Source organism: Peromyscus californicus, unplaced genomic scaffold (assembly GCF_007827085.1).
Source record: "Peromyscus californicus insignis strain IS unplaced genomic scaffold, ASM782708v3 Scaffold_3__1_contigs__length_106647218, whole genome shotgun sequence".
NCBI lineage: Eukaryota > Metazoa > Chordata > Mammalia > Rodentia > Cricetidae > Peromyscus > Peromyscus californicus.
Window position 1 is genome coordinate 6,037,452 of NW_026294551.1, and position 24,176 is coordinate 6,061,627.

A 24,176-nucleotide genomic window follows, 5' to 3' on the forward strand; every position below is an offset into this window, starting at 1 on the left:
GCATTGCCTGAGAAGTCTTCATTCCTTAGGCTGTGGGAAAATTTTAAAGATTTTGAGCTGGTGAGTGACTTGGAGAAATTATGTTTTTAGAAGATTGACCCGGTGATAGACTTCTGTCTGAGCTTCACTTTTAGGTTTGTTTTTTTTTTTTTTTTGAGACAAGGTTTCTCTGTGTAGCCCTGGCTGTCCTAGAACTTGTTTTGTAGACCAGGCTGGCCTCCAAATCACAGAAATCCACCTGCCTCTGCCTCCCAAATGTTGGGGTTAAAATTGTGCGCCACCACCGCCTGGCTTAAGCTTTAATTTGAAAAGGTTGTTGCTATTGGCAGTGGTAGTTTTCATCCTTCCTGTCTTGGGTGACTCCTCTTGTAACATCGTGCTTTGTAGTACTAGTTCCATAGTAGGACAAATAAAGGTGCAGCCAGGGGTCTATATCATTCCAGTGCATGTCTGTCATCACAGGATGTAGAAGATTTCTATGAATTCAAGGTCAGTTTGGGCTGAATGGCAACTTCTAGGCCTGTCTGTGATACATCAGAAACAAAACAAAACAAATCACGCCCCTTCTGCTTCAAATCAGGTTATGCCAATGTCTGTCTTGATTTTGCTCCTATTGCCTTAGCCGTTAGATGAGTGCTTCCTTTGTCCCTGAGAGCCAGATTAGGGAGGTTCCTGAATCACCAAGTCAGTTTACAAAATGAATGTGTGTGTGTGTGTGTATTTAAATGGCTTCTTCTGGCCATAAAGATGATTTACAGATAAGCAAAAGCTTCTTTCATATAGGTTTATGCATGCTGGCATACTTTCCCAAAGGTGAGTTTGCACCTCGGTGGAGGCCCCTGAATGCCTGAGCTCCTCCTGAATTACTAGGTAGCAGCCTTGACCTTTTAAGTATGAGGCTTTTTCCTGAGGGAGTATTGACATTGGTCTTCTTATTGGTGTTTCTGTAGCAGTCATTAAGTATGTTTAATACTGAACAGAGATTTTTTTTTTTTAAATCATATTAAGTTGGGTATGGGGGTCCATGACTACAATCTGGCACTTAAGAGGCTGAGATGGGAGGATGTCAAGTTTGTAGCCAGTCTGGGTTATATATGGAGACACTGTTTTAAAAAAACAAAACAGGCCAGCTGTGATGTCTCAGTCCTGTAACTCCAGCCTGTGGGGTGCTGAGGCAGGAGAATTGTTGTGAGGCCAGACTAGGCTCAAACATGAAATAAAATAAAAGCAGTATGCAGCGTGTTTCTCCTTTCTCTCCCTGCATGGCATTTGCTAACAATGACCCCATGTATTGAGCCCTTCCTAGCTGTCAGGCTGGTTGTCCTCCGCACTAGATGTGATGTCTCATCCTGTCTTCAGCCAAGCCTGTAAGGAAGCCAGTCGGAATTTGAACCCACAGTCTACTTCAGACCCTAGCACTCTTCTGTTTTTGCATACACAATCTTTTCTGAGCCCTGGCCGTGAACTGTTTGTGTGGACTGGATCATCAAGAACATTTGTGGGTTTGGTTGAGCTCTAAAAGGACCCAAGAATTGCCATGCCCTCCTGGAGTGCCTCCTGGAGCATTCCCTCCCAGGGCAAGCATGTGGTATGTAATTCCATCTGTTGAGCTGACCTCTAGGCTTTGCCATGGATGCTCTTTATGTTTGATTAGGGGACATCCTGAAACCGAGAGTAGACGTGAAGCTTTAGTTCTGAAGAAATGACTTCTACTCTCAAGTGACAGGACTGGGTGTCAGCTAGTGAGCATCAGGTTACAGAGCTGTCCCAGAGGACAGCCTTTTAAAGCCATCTAGCAGCAGGGGGCAAGAGCCACTCCTCTTTCCAGAGGGGGCGGGGACAGGCCAAGAAATGTGTTGAAATGAATTGTCATATTGAAATATAAATGCCACAGACCTCCTGGCTCCTAGGTTTGTAGGAATTAACAGGTGTTTCCTGTCATTTCCAAATGGCAGCTGCAAAGCCTTCCCTCTGCCTGAGCTGGCTGTGGTTCTAACTGGAGTGCTAGGGACCACCACTTAGTGTACTTCAAGGCTCATTGTGAACCAAGTCTGCAGCGTATGAATGTACAGAGAGGTGACTGAAGAGAATGGGAATCGAGATTTAAAGTCTTATTTTTATCTTGACATAAAACTATGACCTTGGTAGGTCTCAGATTACCACTTATAAAGTGGGGACGGTTCTGATGCCTTCGGGTTGCTGGATGAAATGCAGCCTGGAACAGTGACAGCTTTATTTGCCAACATTTCAGCCAGTTACTTCTCCAGCTGCTGTTTATTGTGGGTGGATGGACCATTCACTGTGTTTTACTTTATTGTTGGCGTATCTTTACAGTGCTACATGTTAAATGCATGGCCTCGTGCACATGGAGCAGGTCATCTGTCACTGAGCTGAGCCCTTAGCACATACATTGGGTTTGAGGTACTGGTTGGGTTTTTAAAATTTTGTTTGTTGTTTGGTTTTGGCAGGGTCTTCCTGTGTAGCCCAGGCTGTCCTCAAACTCAAGATACTCTTGCTTTATCTCCAGAGAGCTAGGGTTACAAGTGTGCACCCCATCCCTAGCCGCTTCAGCGCTGTATTAAGTGATGCCTGGCCTCTGAAGGCCTCTGGGAAGCACGGTGGAGAAATGGGTGATAAAGAGTGCCTTGCCTTGGACAGCGCAGGCAGAGCAGGAGCTGCCTCTCTGCTCCCTTGTTTAGATTTGGTTTGCTGAGAAAAACTGTTAAAGTTCTAAGTTCTAAGTTTCTCAGCCAATCGGGATTGTCGGCGTCCCCAACGCCTTCTCTCTTTCTGGTGTTTGTAGCCAGGAGTCCACACAGTGTTCCTCCTGTTAGTGGGAAAGCTGCTGCATTTTAGTCCAGTCCTGAGGGTTCACATGGTGTTGTGTGCTCTGAAGTGGAGTCCATTTTGTGACTTCCTCTTCATGCTTTCTGCGGCAAGGGCAGTGAGAGCTAAGGAACACGAGTGTGTGTGTTACTTCCCTCTCTTCCTAGAGATGTGCCCAAAAGTTGTACTAAATGCACCATCCACAAATTGCATGTTCTTATCAGCATGTGTGCAGGGGGAATGCATCCTTTTTCCTAGTTTTATAGTGCTGGGACAGGAACCCAGGGCCATGCCCTTGCCAAGCAAGTATTCTACCACTGAGCTACACCTCCAGAACAAGAACAAGGTGGTTGTTGTTGTTGTTATTATTATTATTATTATTATTATTATTATTATTATTATTATTATTATTATTATTTTGGAGCTGAGGGCCGAACCCAGGGCCTTGCTAGGCAAGCGCTCTACCACTGAGCTAAATCCCCAACCCTATTATTATTATTATTATTATTATTTAAAGATAGTCTCTTGTAGCCCAGGCTGTCTTCAAACTTGCTATGTGACAGATCCTTGCCTCTGCCTTTCAAGTGCTGGTTTTACAAGTGTGCCACCGTGCCCAACTAAAGACAAGGTTTTGGGGTTGGGGATTTAGCTCAGTGGTAGAGCGCTTGCCTAGCAAGCGCAAGGCTCTGGGTTCGGTCCTCAGCTCTGGAAAAGGAAAAAAAAAAGAGACAAGGTTTCTTTCTTTCTTTTTTTCTCTCTCTCTTTTGAAATCTTTCTGCCTGCGTGTCATGCACACATATGGCAGAAGATGACTTTCAGGAGTTGGTTCTCTCCTTCCACTGTGGGTTCCAGGGATCAGATGCAGGTCATCAGACTTGTATGTGAGGTCTTACAGTGTTGCCTGGGCTGGCTCTTTACTTCTAAACTCAAGTGATTCCTGCCTCAGTTTACTAAGTAGCTAAAACTATTGGATTTTACCACAGTGCCCATCTCAGACCAAGTTCTTTAAAGGAACTTAATTAATTAAGTATATTAATTTGTGAAGTAGGGTTTTGCACAAAATAACGTTGTGGGAGTGAGGTTGGGAGGCAAGGAGAAAGGAAAGCTTTTTCTGTCAGCCATTTGATATTCCTGTAGAAGGCAGGGCTGAGTAAGCAGACTCTCCTCTCAGCATGATGTGCTGACTAAGTGCTGTGGGAGAGGAGACTGAGTGCCCTGGCAAGGGCGTCCGTCCGTCCGTCAGTCCGAGAGAGGCCTCCGTCTGGGAGCTAGAGCAGGATGTCCAGGGAGGAGATGGGAAGGCGTTGGCAGTGAACTGATGGTAGCAGGAAGAAGCAGAGCAGAGTAGTCTGTAGCATTGGATTGTGGGATGCTGCTTAGAGGTGAGGCTGTGAAGACAAATGGGCCCCATTGGAAGGGCTGTGAATACCGTACTGTGTGCTTTGCCACTGACTGGCTGTGTGAGGAGATGAAGTGGATGATCAGTCACCAAGCCACAGAAAGGCAGCAACTCGTTTACTTTAGGATTGTTGTTGTTTTCCAGATGTGGCAACACACTAATCCTAGACTCGAGATGGAGATGTCTGGGTATATTTACTACCAAACCATGAACCAGAGACCCCCCAGATTCATTGGACCTTTGAAGGTAGCTCACTCCTTATAATCCTGGCACACTCAGAAGGCCAAAGTAGGAAGACTGCTGTGAGTTAGAGGCGAGCATGAGCTACAGAATGAGACTTTGTCTAACAAAACAAAACACACACAGATACACACACACACACACACACACACACACGCACAGGATTCTGGGTTGGCTGAGGTTGGTGAAATAGGACGCTGCATGCTTTGAAACGTCAGATAGTATAGTTTTATCTGTTTGGCACGTAGACCTTGGGGGTTAGTTTTGTGAATTAAAATGATAGAAAGAGGTCGCAGTAGAGCCTGGATATTTGAGAGAAAGGGAAGAAGCTCTCTGAGAATGAATGACTGGGGTGAGTGAGGAACATGGAATGTGTATACTAGCTATAAACTTAGTGCATTGCCTTAGCTGTGTAGGAATTTAAAACCACTTTAAATTACAAACATACTCACTAGAAGAAGGAAGAAGAGAAGAAATTATGTCTGATTTTTCTTTTTATATTTGCATTGCTGGGCATTAAACCCAGGACTCTTAGATGCTAAGCAAGCTTTCTACTACTGAGCCACAACTCCTGCCTCTCTGTTCTTTTCTTTCTTTTTTTTTTTAACATTCTCCTCTCTCTCTCTGTCTCTCTCTGTCTCTCTGTCTCTCTCTGTCTCTCTCTGTCTCTCTGTCTCTGTCTCTCTCTGTCTCTTTCTCTCTCTCGGTGGGTTTTGATACAGGATTTTTCTATGTATAGCCTGACTGTCCTGGAACTCGATCTGTAGACCAGGCTGGCCTCAAACTCAGAGATCCAGAGATCCACCTGCCTCTGCCTCCCGAGTGCTGGGATTAAAAGCGTGTGCCACCACCACCTGGCAACTTCTAAGATATTTTTATTTTACATGTTTTGCCTGCATGTATGTATGTGTGCCACATGCATGCAGTGGCCTCAGAGGGCAAAAGACAGTGGTGGATAACCTGGCACTGGAGTCACAGACAGTTATAAACCACCGTGTGAGTGCTGGGAACTGAACCCAGGTCCTCTGCAAGAACGAAGGCTCTTAACAGGTGATTCTTCTCTTCAGCTCCTCACCAGCAGGTGTTTAATTGGAGACCAATTAATATACATTCTGAAAGAACTCTGATGACATAAAGTGAATTGTGAGAATGAGTACAGATGACCAGTTATTCAAATAAGACCCCAGGTCTCAGCAGGAGTGAAGAGCACACGGATCACTGATGCATAGGAGATGATTCTGTGCTGATAACCAATAGGAGAGGTAGAATCTGGTGACGGCATCTTCTGGGCCCTCCCAAAGGATATAGTCAGCTAGTGAGTTTTCCTAACTTACATGTCAGGCCTGTTCTAGGATGCTGCTCCTCTGTGTAGAGATTTTTGAATGCTTCTTCATCACATTTCCCATTCCTTCAAGGCCTGTCAGGGGATGTATTATTCAGGTCCCTCAACACCTCCGACATAAAAAAAAAAAAAAAATCCCTCCTCTCTTACTGATATGTGATAGTGTGGGATGGCCAGGAGGGCAAGTGGGGGCAGGTGTGTAGGGCAGGTAGTGCCTTATCAAGTGTTGCACTTACTGTGTAGTCGTTGAGCAAAGAGGAGAAGGGTAAGGGCTGGTTCCTCTATTTTCAGGGAGAGCAAGTGGCCCTTTTCACAGGCCCAGTGAATCTGGAGATCTGGGATTGTCCAGTAAATATACCCAGGCATCTCCACCTCAAGTGTTAGAGTTCACTCAAAGGCCCTTCACATAGCAGACTTGTCTTCACTGAGAGGCCAGCCTGTGCTTAACTCTGCAGCCTTTCTTCTTTCATTCTCACTTGTCACCTGTCTGTCTGTGTCTTGTGTCTCAGGCTAGCCTACAATTCACTTGAACTCCTGATCCTCCTGCATCCACCTCCCAAGAGCTGAGATCACAGGTATGCACCACCATGTCTATAACTTTATGTTCTGCCTTGCATGCAGAGTGAGCATTCTACCAATTAACTGAGCTACATCCCCAGGATGTAGTTTTGTTTTGAGCCAGGATTTCCTTGTATAGCTTAAGGTGGTCTTGAACTCCTGCCTTAGGCTCCCAGGTTCTGGGATTACAGGTGTGCAGCCTAAATTCTGCTGCTCTTAAACATTGTCTTGTGCCTGCAGGAGATGATTGTGTTTCAATATTGCCAGAGAAGGCTTTCTGGATGTTGTAGAGTTGGCTCTACATTGTTGATTGCCATTTTCTCTTTTTGATACATGTCTTCTCTCTCTCTCTCTCTCTCTCTCTCTCTCTCTCTCTCTCTCTCTCTCTCTCTCTCTCTCTCTCCTTTTGTTTGTTTGTTTTTTGTTTTATTGAGACAGGGTTTCTCTGTGTAGTCCTGGCTGTCTTGGAACTTGCTTTGTAGACCAGGCTGGCCTTGAACTCATAGAGAGCTGTCTTTGCCTCCCAAGTACTGGGATTAAAGGTGTGTACCACCACTCACGGCTTGCATGCATGGCTTCTAATAACCACCGTTCACTCTACAGTCTTGCTTGTAACCATTTCTCCTATACCTCCTCTCCCAGAGACTTCAAACCAGCAAGTGCATTAAATGGTCACATGGCCCCTGTCTCCCTTCACCTTGCAGAAAAATTCACAGAATGCCAGGGACCATCTATCATACCCATGCCCCACAGTGGATCATCTTCACTATCTGCTGGGTAATCCACCTCCAAAATCCCATCTACAGGAACCTCTGCTGTTTTGTTTTGTTCTGAGACAGTCTTGATATACAAACCTGGCTGGCTTTAAGCTTGGTGCTCCTCTCCTGCCTTAGACTCCTAAGTGCTAGGATTCAAGTCTCCCACCATCATGTCCCGGCAACTTCTGAGTCTGACTACAGCTAGTTTCTGCCATCTAGAGTCTTACTTAGTCATTTCTTCTCCCAGTCCCCCCCACCCCAACTCCCTCATGGGTTGATTCTTCCTAGGCAGGTTTTTGTTTGTTTGTTTTTGTTTTTGTATTTGAGACAGGGTTTCTCTGTGTAGTTTTGGTGCCTGTCCTGGATCTCGTTCTGTAGACCAGGCTGGCCTCGAACTCGCAGAGATCCGCCTGGCTCTGCCTCCTGAGTGCTGAGATTAAAGGCGTAGGCCACCGGCGCCCAGCTTCCTAGGCATTTTTAATCCCTGTACTGCCCTTCAGCACACACATGTGTGCTGCTGTGGTGACTGAAGGCGTTCACGCGCAGTTCAAGTTTCAGATCTGTGTGGTCGGAGCCGAGAAGCACTGCTTGACTTCACAGTTTCCACCAGCTCTCCAAGCTACACTTCAAGAATGAGAGTTAGCCGGGCGTGGTGGCTCATGCCTTTAATCCCAGCACTCGGGAGGCAGAGCCAGGCGGATCTCTGTGAGTTCGAGGCCAGCCTGGTCTCCAAAGCGAGTTCCAGGAAAGGCGCAAAGCTACACAGAGAAACCCTATCTCGAAAAAACAAAAAACAAAAAACAAAAACAAAAAACAAAAAACAAGAATGAGAGTTAACCCCACATACATCTAGTTTATAATGTAAACTATACATAAGTAGTTTGTTGCCTTCATTGGGGAATTGAATAAACAATATAGTTCAGGTTTCCAAACTACAGGACAAGGAGTTTCTTTCTAAAAGACTGTTTAAAATGTTTAATAGCGGCAGTGTCATTTTCTGTTACAGTGTTACTAATAGAAAGTGCCGTGGGGTTCACCCTGTTCAGTCTTGTCACAGCTGCTTCTCCGTCCCTCTTGCACATTGTCATGCTTTCTGAGCTGCCGTTGGTGCTAGCCCAGAGCTGTGCAGAGTGTGGTGATACGATGGAGTATTTCACTAGCCCCAAAATAAGGCAATGTAGCATCACACCAAACCTCACAGGGGACAGTGGTCCACCGAAGCTCAGGCTTCTTAGGGTAGCAGGAATTTATTCTGAGGCTGGGTGTGGTGCACGCTTTTAACCCTAGGACTAGGGCGGCAGAGGCAGGTGGATCTTTGTGAGTTCGAGGCCAGCCTGGTCTACAGAGTAAGTTCTAGGACATCCTAGGCTGTGAAGAGAGACCCTGCTCAAAAATAAATAAATAGGAACTTAATCTTCATTAACTTGTAGCTAGTTATAGTAATTGATGTTTGATGTTTTCTTCAAGTTTTTTTTTTTATTTGAAGAAAGGATCTCTTGTAATTAAGGCTTATCTTCATCTGCTGATTTGCCTTAACCTCCCTAGGACTAGGATTACGGATGCACACCACATTTGTGGTTCCTTTTTTGGTGCCAAAGTTCATCTAAAAGGACAGGAAACTTAACCGTGTCAAGTGTACCACCATGGAAGAAGACACCAGGCTATCCGTATAGGACAACCTGTGAAGACTTTTGTCTTTGGATTTCTGTGGCTTCACATCTCACTGAAAGAGTCCTGCTTTCAGTGGGGCCTGCAGAGCTGTCCTAGGCTGTAGGGAATTCTCTGCCTTCTCACCCATTAGGCACTGGCTCTCCTGCTTCTCCTAATGTACCCCTGGCAGCTTAATGTACAGTGCTCTGTGCCTAGCAAATGGGGCCTTTGGCTGTTCTATTTAAACATTGGAAGGAATGTGTTTTGTCATGTGCAGAGAGCCAAACTATGAGGATAGGAAACAGACCCAGGGCTGCCAGTGCCTGGGGGACAGGCGGGAAGGGTGACTCAGGGTTGGTGGGGTTTGGAAATCTTGGTTTTATTTTTTGTTTGTTTCTCACTTGACACAAGCTGGAGTTGTCTCCGGAGCAGAACCTCTATGGAGAAAATGGCCCATCACGTGACTTCCCTCAGTCTGACAGTTGTAAGATGAAATAAACCTTTTCCTCTCCAAGTTCTTTTGGTCATGGTTTTATCACAGTACTAGGAATCCCAACTAAGACAGTATCTTTCCTCTCTCTCTTTTGAGATAGTCTCTTACAATGTAGTCCTGGCTAACCTAGACTCACAGAGCTCTGCCTGCCTCAGACTCCTGAGTGCTGCTGGGATTCAAGTCCTGACACTTGACAAGTATTGGAATTTATATCTCTGTTGGAAATTTGCTTCTCAGCCCCAGAGGCTAAACTCCAACATTTTGGGGAAAACCTATAGTCTCTCCAGGATTACAGCAAAGTAAAGGACATTCTAATTGCATTTACTCCAAGTACTCTGGATTTATAGATAAGAAATATTGAATTGCTTATATTTTATTTAATTGCCTTTATTTCATTTGCATATTCTTTTAAGATTTATTTTTTGATATTTTTAATTGTGTGTGTGTATGTGTGAGTATTTGCACATGTGTGCAGGCACCCTCAGAGTGTAATTATGAAAGAGAAACAACAAAAAAGCAGACATTCCGAGCCATCACCGTTGGTCACCAGTGAGAGCCTCTATTTCAGGGGCACACCTCTCACAGCATTTTTTTACTTGATCTCAGTCTCCCTGTTAGATTGACAGGACTGTGAATTTTGTTGTACAGATGGGGACACTGATGTCCAGAGACATTTATAGTGGCTTGTCTGGTTTGTCCTCTATCAAGTCAGTGAGAGAACAGAGGCCAAGTCCTGATCTTCTGACTTCTGGTGTCACACTTGGACTTTTTTTGTTTTTTTTTGTTTTGTTTTTCGAGACAGGGTTTCTCTGTGTAGCTTTGCGCCTTTCCTGGAACTCGCTTTGGAGACCAGGCTGGCCTCGAACTCACAGAGATCCGCCTGGCTCTGCCTCCCGAGTGCTGGGATTAAAGGCGTGCGCCACCACCGCCCGGCTCACACTTGGACTTTTAAATCACTTAGCTTAAATATTAAGTACCAAATAAACTCAATAAATATTGTTCCACAGGTCCAGTACTGTGGCACACTCAGAACTGAAGAGGCAGAGGTGGGGGGATTGCTCCAAGTTCAAGACCAGCTTGGTCTATGGAGTGAGTTTGAGGCCAGCCAGGCTGCATAGCAAGACCTTGTCACAAAAACAAACAAAACTGCCTGGTAACCTTTTTTCACTTCAGTTATTTTGTGAGTGTTAATTGTGCACATGTGCCCTTTAGTCTGAGAGGCAAGTGTTCACAGTTTAGTGAGTCACGCTGGGCACATACAGTACTCTTCTGAAGATCTTGTCACTAACACAGTCATTCCTCCAGCATGTATTTCTGCATGTGCTGATCTCATCACACGGTGGGACAGAAGTGAGCTCGAAGCGGGTTTTCCCCTAAAGCTTATACTGTCACACACACACACACACACACACACACACACACACACACACACACACACACAGAGCTGTGGTGCACAGGGGAAGGTGGAAACTAACTCAAGTGTAGACACTCTTACACAAGTGTGGGGAAAGACATTGTGTGGTGTGCGTCTCTCTGCCTGGGAAGAGCTGCGGAGGGCAGAGAGCTGCTGTGGTGTTCAGCAGGCAAACTCTGAAACATCTGGGTGTAGGAATTTCCTCGAAATGTCTCTGAAACATCTGAAACGAGTACACTCTCACCCGTTTCCTGGTGCCGTTGTGGTCCCTTACGGGAAACTGTGCTTACTGGTGTTACATTTCAAGGAAAATTGTGGTTAATTTTTCTGCCTTTTTTTTCTTTTTCTTTTTTTGGGTGCCACTCAGACTTTGAACTTGTGATCCCTCTGCCTCTGCCTTCTGAATGCTGGGATTATATGTACCACCACACCCAGCAATTTTTCTTTTTCTTTTTCTTTTTCTTTTTTTGGTTTTTTTAAGAAAGATTTTCTCTGTGAAACAGTCCTGGCTGTCCTGGAACTCACTTTGTAGACCAGGCTGGCCTCGAACTCAGTGAGATCCCCCTGCCTCTGCCTCCCAAGTGCTGGGATTAAAGACATGTACCACCACTGCCCAGCAGATATAGTAAATTCTACTAAAGGCTATAAAAGCTAAGGCTTCTGGGCCAAAAAGTCCACAGGTAACATTTAAATAGCATCCCTAAGGGACTTGCTTACTTCATTCTCTAGCTCAGGTGTGCCTGTCCATGGGCAAATGAAATAGGAGCTCTGATTATACAGAAATTAGTCATATACTTTTTTCCTTAGAGGGCAGAACTAATACATGAATTAACTGTATTGAGCCATATGTTCTACTTACTATAATTTTTAAAGATTAATTATTGTTCTTGTGTACCTGTGTTTGCCTGTATAAATTTAAGTGTATCACTTGTGTGCAAGAGACCATTGAAGCCTGAAGAGGGTGCAGACCCTCTGGGACTGGAGTTACAGGCAGATGGGAGCCACCATGCTGGTGCTGGGGACTGAACCCTGGTTCTCTGCAAGAGCATCAAGGACTCTTAACTGCTGAGCCATCTCTCCAGCCCCTTAATATTTTTGTGAGCCAGGCAGTGCTGGCCCACGCCTTTAATCCCAGCACTTGGGAGGCAGAGACAGGCAGATCTCTGAGTTAGAGGCCAGCCTGGTCTACAGAGCAAGTTCCAGGACAGCCAAGGCTACCCAGAGAAAACCTGTCTTGGGAAAGAAAGAAAGAATATATATATTTGTGAATTTTTGTTTACTTTACAGCAAAGTTGTTGTTCACTGTATGAAAAAAAGCACAGCAAATGGTGTATACTGCAAACTGAGATTGTGTTGTTCCTCATCTGACATCAATTAGCAGACATTGCCCTCCACTCCCAGTTACATCCAATTGGGAAAACTTAAGTGGCTTTTGTTTTTTTTTTGTTTGTTTTTTTTTTTTGAGACAGGGTTTCTCTGTGTAGTTTTGGTGCCTGTCCTGGATCTCACTCTGTAGCCCAGGCTGGCCTCGAACTCACAGAGATCTGCCTGCCTCTGCCTCCCAAGTGCTGGGATTAAAGGCGTGTGCCACCACTGCCTGGCTGGTTTTTATAATTTTAAAATAAATGTATTCATTTACTTTGTGTGCACACCATGCATTACATATGCAAAAAGACGTTAGAGGACTGCCTTCGGGAGTGCTCTCCTTCCATGTGGGTCCTGGGTCATCAGGTTTGGCATCTGATGACTTTACCCATTGAGCCTTCTCATTGGCCCCTTCTTGATTAATACAAACTTTAATCCCATAAATTATCAGGTAACTTCTTACTATATGTTTTATTCATAAGGAAATGGAGCCCTGGTAGGGTAAAGCAACTTGTCTACACACACACCTTCTACTGGTAGATCTTGTTTTCCTGTGAACTGTTTCAAGGTTACAGATTTTTAATTTTAATTTTTTTTTTAGATGGGGTTTCACTATGCAGACCAAGCTGGTCTTGAACTTACAGAGATCAGGCCTCCTCAGCCTCCTGAGCACCAGCACTAAAGGTGTGCGCCACCATACCTACAGGGTTGCAGATTTTGAAGAATGCTGCGATGTCCTTCTTATTACATTACTTCAAAGGTACACAGTATTCCTGACCCACTACTGATCAATCTTGATCACTTGGTCCAGACAGTAGAGGTTAATCTACTGTAAATCTCCTCCTTTGCATAGTTTATTAGAGGCCAGTCAATTAATCCTCTTGCTGAATTTTTGACTTCTGCTTAATTATGGAGCTGTGTGGGTTTGTGTGTGTGTCTGTAAATATGAAACGCGTCACGAATTTGCGTGTCATCCTTGCGCAGGAGCCACGCTAATCTTCTCTGCATCGTTCCGATTTTAGTCTATGTGCTGCCAAAGCGAGCACCGCTGTGTGTTTTTTACAGATTGTTACCTAGCATAGAAGAACCTTTGTAGGAAAGGCCAGGCTGAAAATGATAAACTAAAGCTATACTACTCATGTTGGGAAATAAGTGGTATGAATTACTTCTTTTTATTACATTTACTTATTGGGGATTTTTTATGTGTGTTTGTGGTGTGTGTGGTGAGATTGGGGATCCACGTGCTACAACACTCACATGGAGGTCAGAGGGCAGCTTACAGGAGTTGGTTTCCTCTTCCCACTTGTGCGGGTACTTGGGATGGAACTCCAGCCGTCAGGCTTGGCCGCCAGTGCTGTCACCCACAGAGCCAGCTTGCTGGCCCATGACCTGCTTCTTCCAAATTACCGGTTGTACTGTCTTTGCTTTACACCTTGCTTAAATGTGGAGCATAGCCCTTTGTCTGTCCGATTGTCTGTCTGTTGACAAGGTCTCCTTAATTAGATCAGGCTAGTCTCAAACTGTTTCTGAAGTACTGAGATTACAGGCATGAGCCATCATGCCCAGCTAAAGCCCAGGACCCTGATGGCATGCAAGGAATAAGTCAAAAGAAGCAGATCCATGGAAAAAAGCTTACCCCAAAAAGAATTGATGGTATTGAAGGATATGGCTCAAGGAGTTGGGGGGACTCGTAAGGGTGGCTTGAGAGGTGATGAATACAAAGAAATCCAGAGTGCTCAGGAAAGAAGAAGACAGACCCCAGAGTGAGGGAGAAGCCCACGTGTCCTGAACTTTATATATTGTGAGGTCTGAATTTTTGTCTCTAACTTTGACCATCTAGAACATACAACTGTAGCTACTAGGTTTCAGTGTACATGACTTAAACCATCTTAGACTTTTATAAAAACCAAAGAAAAGCCGGGGGCAGTGGTGGTGCATGCCTTTGATCCTAGCACTTGGGAGGTAGGGGTAGATGGATCTCTGTGAGTTCAAGGCCAGGTTGGCCTACATAGCAAATTTCAGGACAGCCAGGGCTACATAGAGAAACCCTATTTTGAAAAAACAACAACAGGGCTGGAGAGATGGCTCAACAGTTAGAGGACTAGCTGCTCTTCCAGAGGTCATGAGTTAAATTCCCAGCAACCAAGTGGTGGCTTACAACCATCTGTAATGAGATCTGGCGCCCTCTTCTGGCATGCATAATAAATAAACCTTAAAAAAAAAGAAAAGAAAAAAGAAAAAACAACAACAACAAAAGCCAAAGAAAATAATTCAGCTGGTTGATTTAACCTTGGCTCTTCATTGCTCTTGGGGGATGTCTGAAGGGCAGTCAGGACTTTCAAAGACTCGGGAGCTTTGCAGGACAAGATGAAGCCAATAACGCCTTGTTAAATTAGCTTCAGAGTAGATGTTTATCAGTTCCCCCACATCTTTATTTTAATAACTTGGAAAGTAAAACTAGGAGACATACACTGTGACTTTTTTATTTTATACCATTTGTTCTCCTTAATAGGATAGTATTGGTGAAATAATTAAGGCCACTTCACGTAGTTAAAAGGGATGTTTATGTTTATTTTGTGGGGTAACTAACAAGTGAAGGGATAGGCTACAGGGTCTGGGAAAGGTGTGGCGCAGTCCAGCGGTGTTCTCTGGAGAACACTGCTCGGTCTACCTCCAGCGTCCAGGGTCCAGGAACCAAGAGCCAGGCACATCCAGATCTGGGTCTTCAGGGCCCTCTCTCGGCCCCACCTTGTAGGCATGACAGTTACCGAAGCCCCAGTGGGGGTTGGAACTTCCAGATCAAAGCTGGAATGGCTACCCACTACAGAATATCTTTATTTCAGGACCAGCTAGAGAAAATGCAATCTCATAGTTAATGATTTAGTAATGGCTTTCTTCCAATGACTTCATCTCCAGATGCACAGACCAGCCACAGTAGCTGGGATCCTATACATAATTGACTTACAGAATTAACTATTTCTGATTTCATAGTACTTCTCTTCTCTACAGCCAGAGATGAGATTTATATCCTAGGAACTTCAGGATATCTTCATGTGTGTGTGTGTGTGTGTGTGTGTGTGTGTGTGTGTGTGTGTGTGTGTGTGTGTACTATTTTAAAATCCTATCTGAGCTGGCCCTGGTATTTGCCTCTCTAAGCATATGCTTCATGTACAATGTCAGGCATTTCAGAATTGCCTCTTTGAAAGTAGATTTTTGTTTGTGAGCTGTGTTACTATGAGAGTCAGGAAGTGTGTGTGGAGGAAGGGTAGCTTGTCTGAAAGAAGTGGTTCTGACCATTAGTCATTATATACCAGTCCCAGTCACTGGAAGGAAGAGATGACTGTGTCTGCTTTCCACATTTTATCTCCACCTAAAATTAGTTGGTCCTAGTCAAGAAGCCTTTGTAACTAAAGTAGCCTGTCTCCTGCAGGGCAATCTTAGAATCGCAGTACAACTGGGTAGTGTTTCAGTCTGCTGAGGGGGAGGTGTCTTCTCACAGGGACCTGGAATCAGGGTTTTGTTTGTCATAAGCAGTTCCCATAGCTGTGTAGAGTCAGAGTGCTGCTAAGTCAAAACCCAGATCCTGAGAAGAAAGAGAAACCTCCCCTGGATGTCATTAAGCAAGATGTGCATGATTTTGTTTGCCTTGCTCTGAGATTGGCTGTTTTCACATTCTTGTTACCTATTATGTTAACAGAGAATTGCTTAATTGGATAATTGCTTAATTAAACATTTTAGAAAATTAGCATTAGGTGTGATGTCATACAGCTGTGACATTGGTCCTGCGTGCTTACTTCCAGGAGACCCTGCAGGGTAGAAAGTGGGCAATAGAGAGTGCTTTCTTGGGTGAATGTCTTAGATAGCTAAATCCAAACACAGTGTTTTTGTTTAAAGTCATCCTGTGACACTTGGGGTCACCTTGATGGTTTTGAGTGAAAAGGAAGTTTTTGCATCTTGTCGGTTTTGTGACTACATCCTCCTAAACTGCTGTTAAGACTGGCAGAAAATAAGTGCAAAGGGAGTTCATTGCAGTTGATTCAGAACACGGTATTCTGGGCTGCAGCAGGCGTGGTAGTCTGTCTCAGGGACATGGCTGGTTTAATAGGCAATCCATATTTACATCACAGTTTTCAAGTGGAGACTAAACTGTTCTCCACTGAAACCAGTGGAAGAACATTCTAAAGCATCATCAGTCAAAAAGTAGTCCTGGGAAGCTCTGGGGGCATCTGTAGCCGAGGGGTTAGAAGTAGTCCTGGGAAGCTCTGGGAGCATCTGTAGCCGAGGGGTTAGAAGTAGTCCTGGGAAGCTCTGGGGGCATCCGTAGCCGAGGGATTAGAAGTAGAGAAAGCAGAGGAAAATCAGGCATCAAATAAAAATGGACCATTATTGTTAAGAATTATTTAACTAGGCTGGAGAGATGGCTCAGAGGTTAAGAGCACCGACTGCTCTTCCAGAGGTCCTGAGTTCTATTCCCAGCAACCACATGGTGGCTCACAGCCATCTGTAATGAGATCTGGCTCCCTCTTCTGGCCTGCAGGGATATACGCAAGCAGAACACTGTATACATAATAAATAAATTAATTTTTAAAAAAAGAAGAATTATTTAACTAATCTATTAAAGACCAGTATACTCTAAGGGGCAGAGCACAGTAACAAACATACTTTGTCCCGTTCCCTCGTCCCCCCCCCCCATAAGTCTGATATAGCCCAGGTTGGTCTTTAGCTTACTCTGTAGCCTTGAACTCCTGATCCTCTGCCTCCACCTCCCAAGTGCTGGGATTGCAGGGGTATACCACCAAGCTGGGTTGTAGCATATTGGTTTTATTGCTTGCTTGCTTGCTTGTTTCCAAGACAAAGTATGTAGTTCTGGCTATCCTGGAACTATCGCTCTGTAGACCAGGCTAGCCAGAACTCACAGAGATCTGCCTGCCTCTGCCTCCCAGGTTCTGGGATTAAAGGAATGTGTATACACCTGACTTGTGTGTGTTAATGTAGATTCCAGGTGATGTTCTGTTTACCACTACAGAATTCCTTAAACTTTTCTGTATGTTCAAAAAATTTTATTATACAAGCTTGGAGGGGGAATGTCATATGAAATTTGAGTAAGAAGGAAATTAGTGGGCAAAGTGGGGAAATTTGAAGATTTGTAGATGAGTTAATAGCTTTCTGGATTTAATAACTTCTGTTACATAAGATGTTAACATTATGGGGCTGGAGAGATGGCTCAGTGGTTAATAGCACTGGCTGCTCTTCCAGAGGATCCCAGCACCCACATGGTAGCTGACAACTGTCTGTAACTCCAATTCCAGGGGATCCGATGCCCTATCTGGTCTCTGTGGGCACCAGGCATACATGTGATGCACAGACATACATGCAAACAAAACACCAAAAAAAAAAAACCCCACATTTTTTAAAAACCCTCTTTTGTCCTCTGCAAGGCCCCAGGCATGCATATGGTACAAATACTTGCAGAAAAAAAAACCCTATACACATAAAGAAATAATGAAATAACTTAAAAATAAGCCAAGGAAGTCCAAAAGCACATGTGTGAATTGGCCTTGGCTGTGCACTGCTGTCCTCAGAGCACATGGGAGGCTGAAGCAGGAGGTTCATGAGGTTCGGGCTGTCTGGGCCTAAACACAGGAACTGTGTGTGCCCTGTGATGTGCTTGGAAAGGGTGTGGACAGCTTCTCTGTGAGTTGTCTCTAGTCCCACCACACTGACATCTTTTTCTAATAAGCATTCCTTGCTTTTTTTTTAGGTAAGGAAACATTTACTTTAAAAAAAGAGCCTCACGCAAATGTATCTTAGTCCACAGCAAAACACAATGAGATACAGAATGTCAGTGTGTGTTCCTCCAGTATTGTCTCTGGCCTGTGTGCTGTACAATCAGTTGGTATGTTTATCAAAATGTAGATTCTTGTCCCCATCTCAGAGCAGCTGCATCCGAACTGTAGTAGCAGAGCTCTGAGGTGGTACTGAAATGACCCCATGTGATTCTTGGCCTGCAGAGCTTCAGAACTGTGGAAGCAGACACTGAGTGGGCAAGAACAGCACAGGGGCGGATGCGGCCAGGGCTGCAGCTCTGCGCTCATAAGCAAGCTCCGAGTGCTTTCTTACTGCCTCTGTGCAGCCCTGGCTGTCCTGGAGCTCGCTCTGGAGACCAGGCTGGCCTCGAACTCACAGAGATCCACCTGTCTCTGCCTCCCAAGTGCTGGGATTAAAGGCATTCACCACCACCACTCGGCTCTTACTGCCTCATCTTGACAACTTCCTTTATTTCTAGAGTTGTTCAAAATGTTTATTCTCCTTTTCTTTTTTTGTTTTTGTTTTTCTAGACAAGGTTTCTCTGTGTAGCTTTGGAGTTCTCTCCTGGAACTCACTCTGTAGACCAGGCTGGACTCAAACTCAGTGAGATCCATCTGCCTCTCCTCCGAGTGTTGGGATTAAAGGCATGCAACAACACCACCTGGCATTTCTTTCTTCTTTTAGACACTAGGGATTGAACTGAAATTCTTTAAGTTTTAACTGGAATGCAAACTGGTTCAACCATTTGTTTTTATTATTTGTTTAGATTTTATTATTGTTATTATTATTATTATTATTATTATTTGGTATTTTGAGACAGGGTTTCTTTGTGTAGTTTTGGTGCCTGTCCTAGAACTCACTCTGTAGACCGTGCTGGCCATGAACTCACAGAGATCCGCCTGTCTCTGAGTGCTGGGATTAAGGGCATTCACCACTACCGCCTGGCTTTTATTATTTATTTTTATTATTTTATGTGTATGAATGTTTTGTCTGCATGTGTGTATGTGCACCATGAATATCACAAGAGCACATCGGATTCCCTGGGACTGGACACATGTGGGTGCCAGGAATTAAACCCAAGTCGAATTCAAGAGGAACAAGTATTCTTAACTACTGAGCCAGCTCTCCAGTGCCCCTCCTGTGACCTCTTCACAGGTGGGCCAAAACATATGAATGGTCTCCATTACATGGAGAAAGGCTGGAACAGTCTGATAATGAAGTAGTCGGAAAAACAAACAAACCAACAAACCTGCACACTAAGTCTTTCTGAGGGTGTACAGGGACAGTCCACAGCTCACACTGTTCATACTGTGTGGGTATGAACAGACCAGCCTCCAAGAGCACAGAAAGTCATGAGCTGCTTGAAAAAACTTTCTACCAGGGCTGGAGAAAAGGCCCAGCTCTGAGAGTACTTGCTGCTCTTCCACTGGACCAGAGTTGGATTCCTAGCACTCATGTTGGCTGGCCCACGATGCCTGCAACTCCAGCTCCTGGGGATATGACACTTTATTCTGGCTCCTCCGCATGCACACAAATAAAACTTTATTGAAGTGAATTATTTATTTATTTATTTATTTATTTATTTATTTATTTATTTATTTATTTTTGGTTTTTCGAGACAGGGTTTCTCTGAGTAGCTTTGCGCCTTTCCTGGAACTCACTTGGTAGCCCAGGCTGGCCTCGAACTCACAGAGATCCGCCTGCCTCTGCCTCCCGAGTGCTGGGATTAAAGGCGTGCGCCACCACCGCCCGGCTGAATTATTTATTTTTATGAATGAATTATAGTCTTTTTTAATGGACAACTGGGATTGCTCAGTACTTTACAAATGGAGTAATATATTGGTTTCTGGTTTTGTGTTTTATTTTGTTTTTGAACCCATCTTGGCCTCAGAATTCCTGTGTAGCTGAGGTTGACCTTGAGTTCTGATCCTCCTGCCTCCACCTCCAAAATGCTAGGCTTAGAAGCATATGCCCCTGTACCCAGCCAGTTTTGTTCTTATCTAACATGTAGTGTTACCATATTTTCTACGACAAGAAATGAATTTTTCATTTGGTTTAAGTACAGTTAATAAGATATTTGAAGTGAGCCTGATTGAAAACAAGATTCAGAGCGTGTGATTGCTTACATTTGTACGAAAGCGCAGACACTGAGCACCTGTTCAGATGAGGGGCTAAAGTAGTAGTTCCATCTTTGGGCACCAGGTGGCACTTTGCTGATGCAAGAAGCATGTATTAGGAAATGACACCAGCGAAAGGCTGAAAAGAAACTTGCCCTTCAGACACTGGCAGTGGTGCCTTAATTGGCAGGCCCCTAGGTCCGCTATGTGAGGTCTCTGATCGAACTGGAATTATGCTCCTCATGGTCCAAGATCTCAGCATTCAATCATGAGGTAGCCAAGAGGGGGCTGCATACGTGCATCCCAGGTCTTAAGGGTTCCCAAGCGGCCACACCCCTGGAGCAGGTACCTCAAGGTCGTAGGCAGGTGTAGCTGTTACTAGGAGTGGTGCTTCAGGGCATGGCTCAAACAGCCGTCCACTACACTCCTGTGCTGGGTTCACAATGTTTGGGATTTCAGTCATTCTTCGATTCAGTTTGCTTGGCTTATCCCTCTGTTTTCTGTCCAGGTCAGTACTCGAATGCAGCAAGAATGCTGAACAAATCGGTAGATGCCTTTGCTCTTTGAAAACAGCTTGGGGTGGACAGGTGGTGGCGCATGCCTTTAATCCCAGCACGCAGGAGGCAGAGGCAGGCGGGGTCTCTGAGTTTGAGGCTAGCCTGGTCTACATATCAAGTTCCAGGACAGCCAGGGCTATACAGAGAAACCATTTCAAACAAAAACAACAAAACAAAACAAAAACCAACAACAAAACCCTTAGGGGAGAATTACCATGCTTCAGAAATGTCCATCAGTAACACATCTTTGTGCATTTGGGGCAAGCTGCTGGCAGTGTCCTCCATACGTTGCTGTCGTCTGCAGTCTCCGTTAGGTCTCACAGACAAAGAGGTTGGACACGCTGTGCTCTAAGAAAGCTGTTGTCAGTGGAGACCTCCCGTGCTCTTGTTAACGTGCAGAAGGAGGGCCGCTCCGTGTGCTTGTGTACCTGCTACTGTCTAAGCACAAGGCCTGGTCCAGAGTGTTTTGACTAGTTCCACCTGCGTGGTGGAGCTTGGTACCGTTTGAAATGGTTGGATTTTTTTTGAAATGGTTGGATTTTTTTCCTACATGCTCGGCGGTTCCAATCATGGTTCTACTCACCGCTCCTTAGCTCTGGGACCTTCTGAGTCTCAGCTGCTTTCTTTTTTCTTTTTATGGTACCAGGGACTGAATCCAAGCCTTGCACATGCTAGTCACGTGCTCTCCCACGGAGCTGTACACCTAGCCTGGTCTGTCTCTTTATCTACCAGGTGAGGGTGTTAATATTGACATTCTCCATGTGTTCAGTAGGCCATCAGATTTTGAGCTTCTCTTCTCTGTTGGTCTCTCCTTCAGGAGCTCACAGGGGTTAGAAAGGAGACATGACTCATTTTAGGAATAGGAAATAAGAGTATATTGACCTAGGGCTGGATGGTGGCTACAAAATAACATACACGTGAATATAACCAATGCCACAGGACTGTGTGCATGGAAGTAGTTAAAATGTAAATTTCATGTAATGTATGTTTTACCACAATGTTTGTTTATTTGTTTTTGTTTTTCGAGACAGGGTTTCTTTGAGTAGCCCTGGCTATCCTGGAATTCAGTCTGTAGACCAGACTGGCTTCGAACTCACAGAGATCTGCCTTCCTCTGCCTCCCGAGTGCTGGGATTAAAGGCGTGTGCCACCACAGCCTGGCATAATTTTTAAAAACTAAAAGAAAAAGTGCTGAGGACCTGAAGTTAGTTCCAAGAGTCTACATAAAAATCGGGGCATGGCACTTGATCGTAATCCCAGTGAGGGGAGGTGAAAACAGGTGAGTCGTCCGGGCTCACTGGCCACCTGACTAGCCAAATCAATGAGCTCCAGGTCAGTGAGAGACCCTGTCTCAAAAAAATGTGGATGGTTCCTGAAGAGTCCTAGCTGAAGCTGTCCCTTGGCCTCTGCGTGCGCGCACGCACACACACACACACACACACACACACACACACACACACACACACACATACCTGCACACACAGGAACATATACATACACACTGAAGTAGTTAAAGTTGGGGGGGAGAATATTTCCAAATGATGCATGGCACATAGTAGGTACTCAGTTAAATGTTTACTTATATTCTCTTTTTTTGTTATATGAAAATTATCTACATTTGATCCCACTAGGGGGATTTGTTTTTACCAAAGTTTTCTGGTTAAAAAGTTAGATTGAGGGTACCTGAGCCTTTCTTCATCCTGTATTTAGGGACCCTTCATAAGCCCATTAAATTTCACTACATAAAGCTAGGCAGTGGTAGTACATGCTTTTAATCCCAGCACTCAGGAGGCAGAGGCAGCCGGATCTCTGTGAGTTTGAGGCCAGCCTGGTCTACAGAGCGAGTTACAGGATGGACTACCTAGAAAGACACCATCTCAAAAACAAACAAACAAATAAATAAGGGTCCTTAAAGCTCTTTATGTCAAGGCTCTGGGTTTCTCCAAAGAGTTTTTTAAAAGGGCCTAGTGTCTGTACAAATGAAATGATTAACTTTACTACTTCAGAAAAAAATTTTAATCCCAAAGTCATTTATTTTGGCTTTAGAATAGACTGAGTGTTTGTGTCAGATTTTCCTGCCTAATTACTTTTTGCTTAAGCTTATTTAAAATTGTTTTAAATCCCTCTAGTATGGCAGCCTAGGAAGTAGGGGTGAAGAAATGGGCCACAGACGGGAGCTAGACGAGAATTTCCGTCTCCCTGCACTAAAGCCTCCTGTTAGGCTGCTCACAGAGCAGCATGGCAAAATGGCTTTTAAAGTCGTAAAAATATGCTTACTCTTTGATCCAGTAATTCCACTCCTAGGAATTTTTCCCAAAGAAATAATCAAACAAGCATGCAGAAGGCAGGGACAAGGGCATCTACAACACATACCAGCAAAGAAGTAACACCAACTGATTAAATAAAGCATGCAGTTATCTCTACATGGTGCCAATGTTTGCCATGTGCTTATAAATGAAAAGGAGACCCTCCAATCATATATACTGTGCAACAGTAAAGAAGAGGCAGAAAGATGTTCTGAATAAACATTGTTTATTAACTTTGATATTGTGAGTGATAAAATTATGACTGATCTTGTGCATTTTGTTTTTAAAATTTTCTGCTTGATCATATAATGCTTTGTCATTAAAAAGCAGCTTTCAATTATAATACACACACACACACACACACACACACACACACACACACACACACACACACATTTGCTTATGTGTCAACAAAAAAACTTTTGTAGCTGGTTGTGGTGACACATGCCTGTAATCCCAGCACTTGAGAGGCTGAGAGGCAGGAGGACCAGAAGTTTAAGGTCATCCTGGGCTACATGAGACACTGTCTCAAGAAACAGGACAAAACAAAAGGTAGAGGCCAGAGAGGTTACTCAGCAGGGAAAGGCACCGGCTTCCAGCCCCGCTCCCTGGGCCGACATGGTGGAAAGAGAGAGCTGGTCTTACAAGTTGCCTGCTCACCTCCACGTGCGCATGCTGTGGCACGTGTGCCCCACAACCCTGCCTAAAACGAATGAAATGAAACAGAGTTAAAACAGTAATCAAAATAAGCACCGAGTCTGGTGGTGCATGCCTTTAGTTCTGCACTCAGGAGGCGGGTGGATCTCTGAGTTCAAGACCACCTTGGTCTACAGAATGAATTCCAGGACAGTCAGAACTACACAGAGAAAACCAAAAATAAAATAAGTAAAAAGTTGCCAGCTATGCATTGTGGTGCACGTCTGTAATCTAAACTATCCAGGAGGCTGAGGCAAGAGAATGTGAGTGTTCAAGGCCAGCCTGGGCTACAAAGCCAAAGAACAAAACACTGTCTCATAAACACCTACAAAATAAAATTTTTTTTTTTTTTTTTTTTTTTTTTGGTTTTTCGAGACAGGGTTTCTCTGTGTAGCTTTGCGCCTTTCCTGGAACTCACTTGGTAGACCAGGCTGGCCTCGAACTCACAGAGATCTGCCTGGCTCTGCCTCCCGAGTGCTGGGATTAAAGGCGTGCGCCACCACCGCCCGGCTTCAAAATAAAATTTTATGTAATGTATTTTTTGTATGTAATGCCTACAAAGTAGGCGATTTGAATGCAAATAATTTAGATAGATGATTTTGGAGGAACTTTTTTGGGGGTGGTGGTAAAAATTGATCTACAATTTCA

General features: G+C 44.5%; 1 protein-coding gene and 1 non-coding gene across 2 annotated transcripts in view; one reads left to right on the top strand and one right to left on the bottom strand.

Annotated features, from left to right (window-relative positions):
• The window catches only part of Rnf157 (ring finger protein 157), a 74,636-nt gene that overhangs the window by 20,077 nt on the left and 30,383 nt on the right, over positions 1–24,176 (top strand). The window lies entirely within an intron of this gene.
• Positions 12,985–13,091, bottom strand: LOC128123492 (U6 spliceosomal RNA). Its single transcript, XR_008222675.1, has one exon. It is a non-coding gene; the product is annotated as a U6 spliceosomal RNA (small nuclear RNA).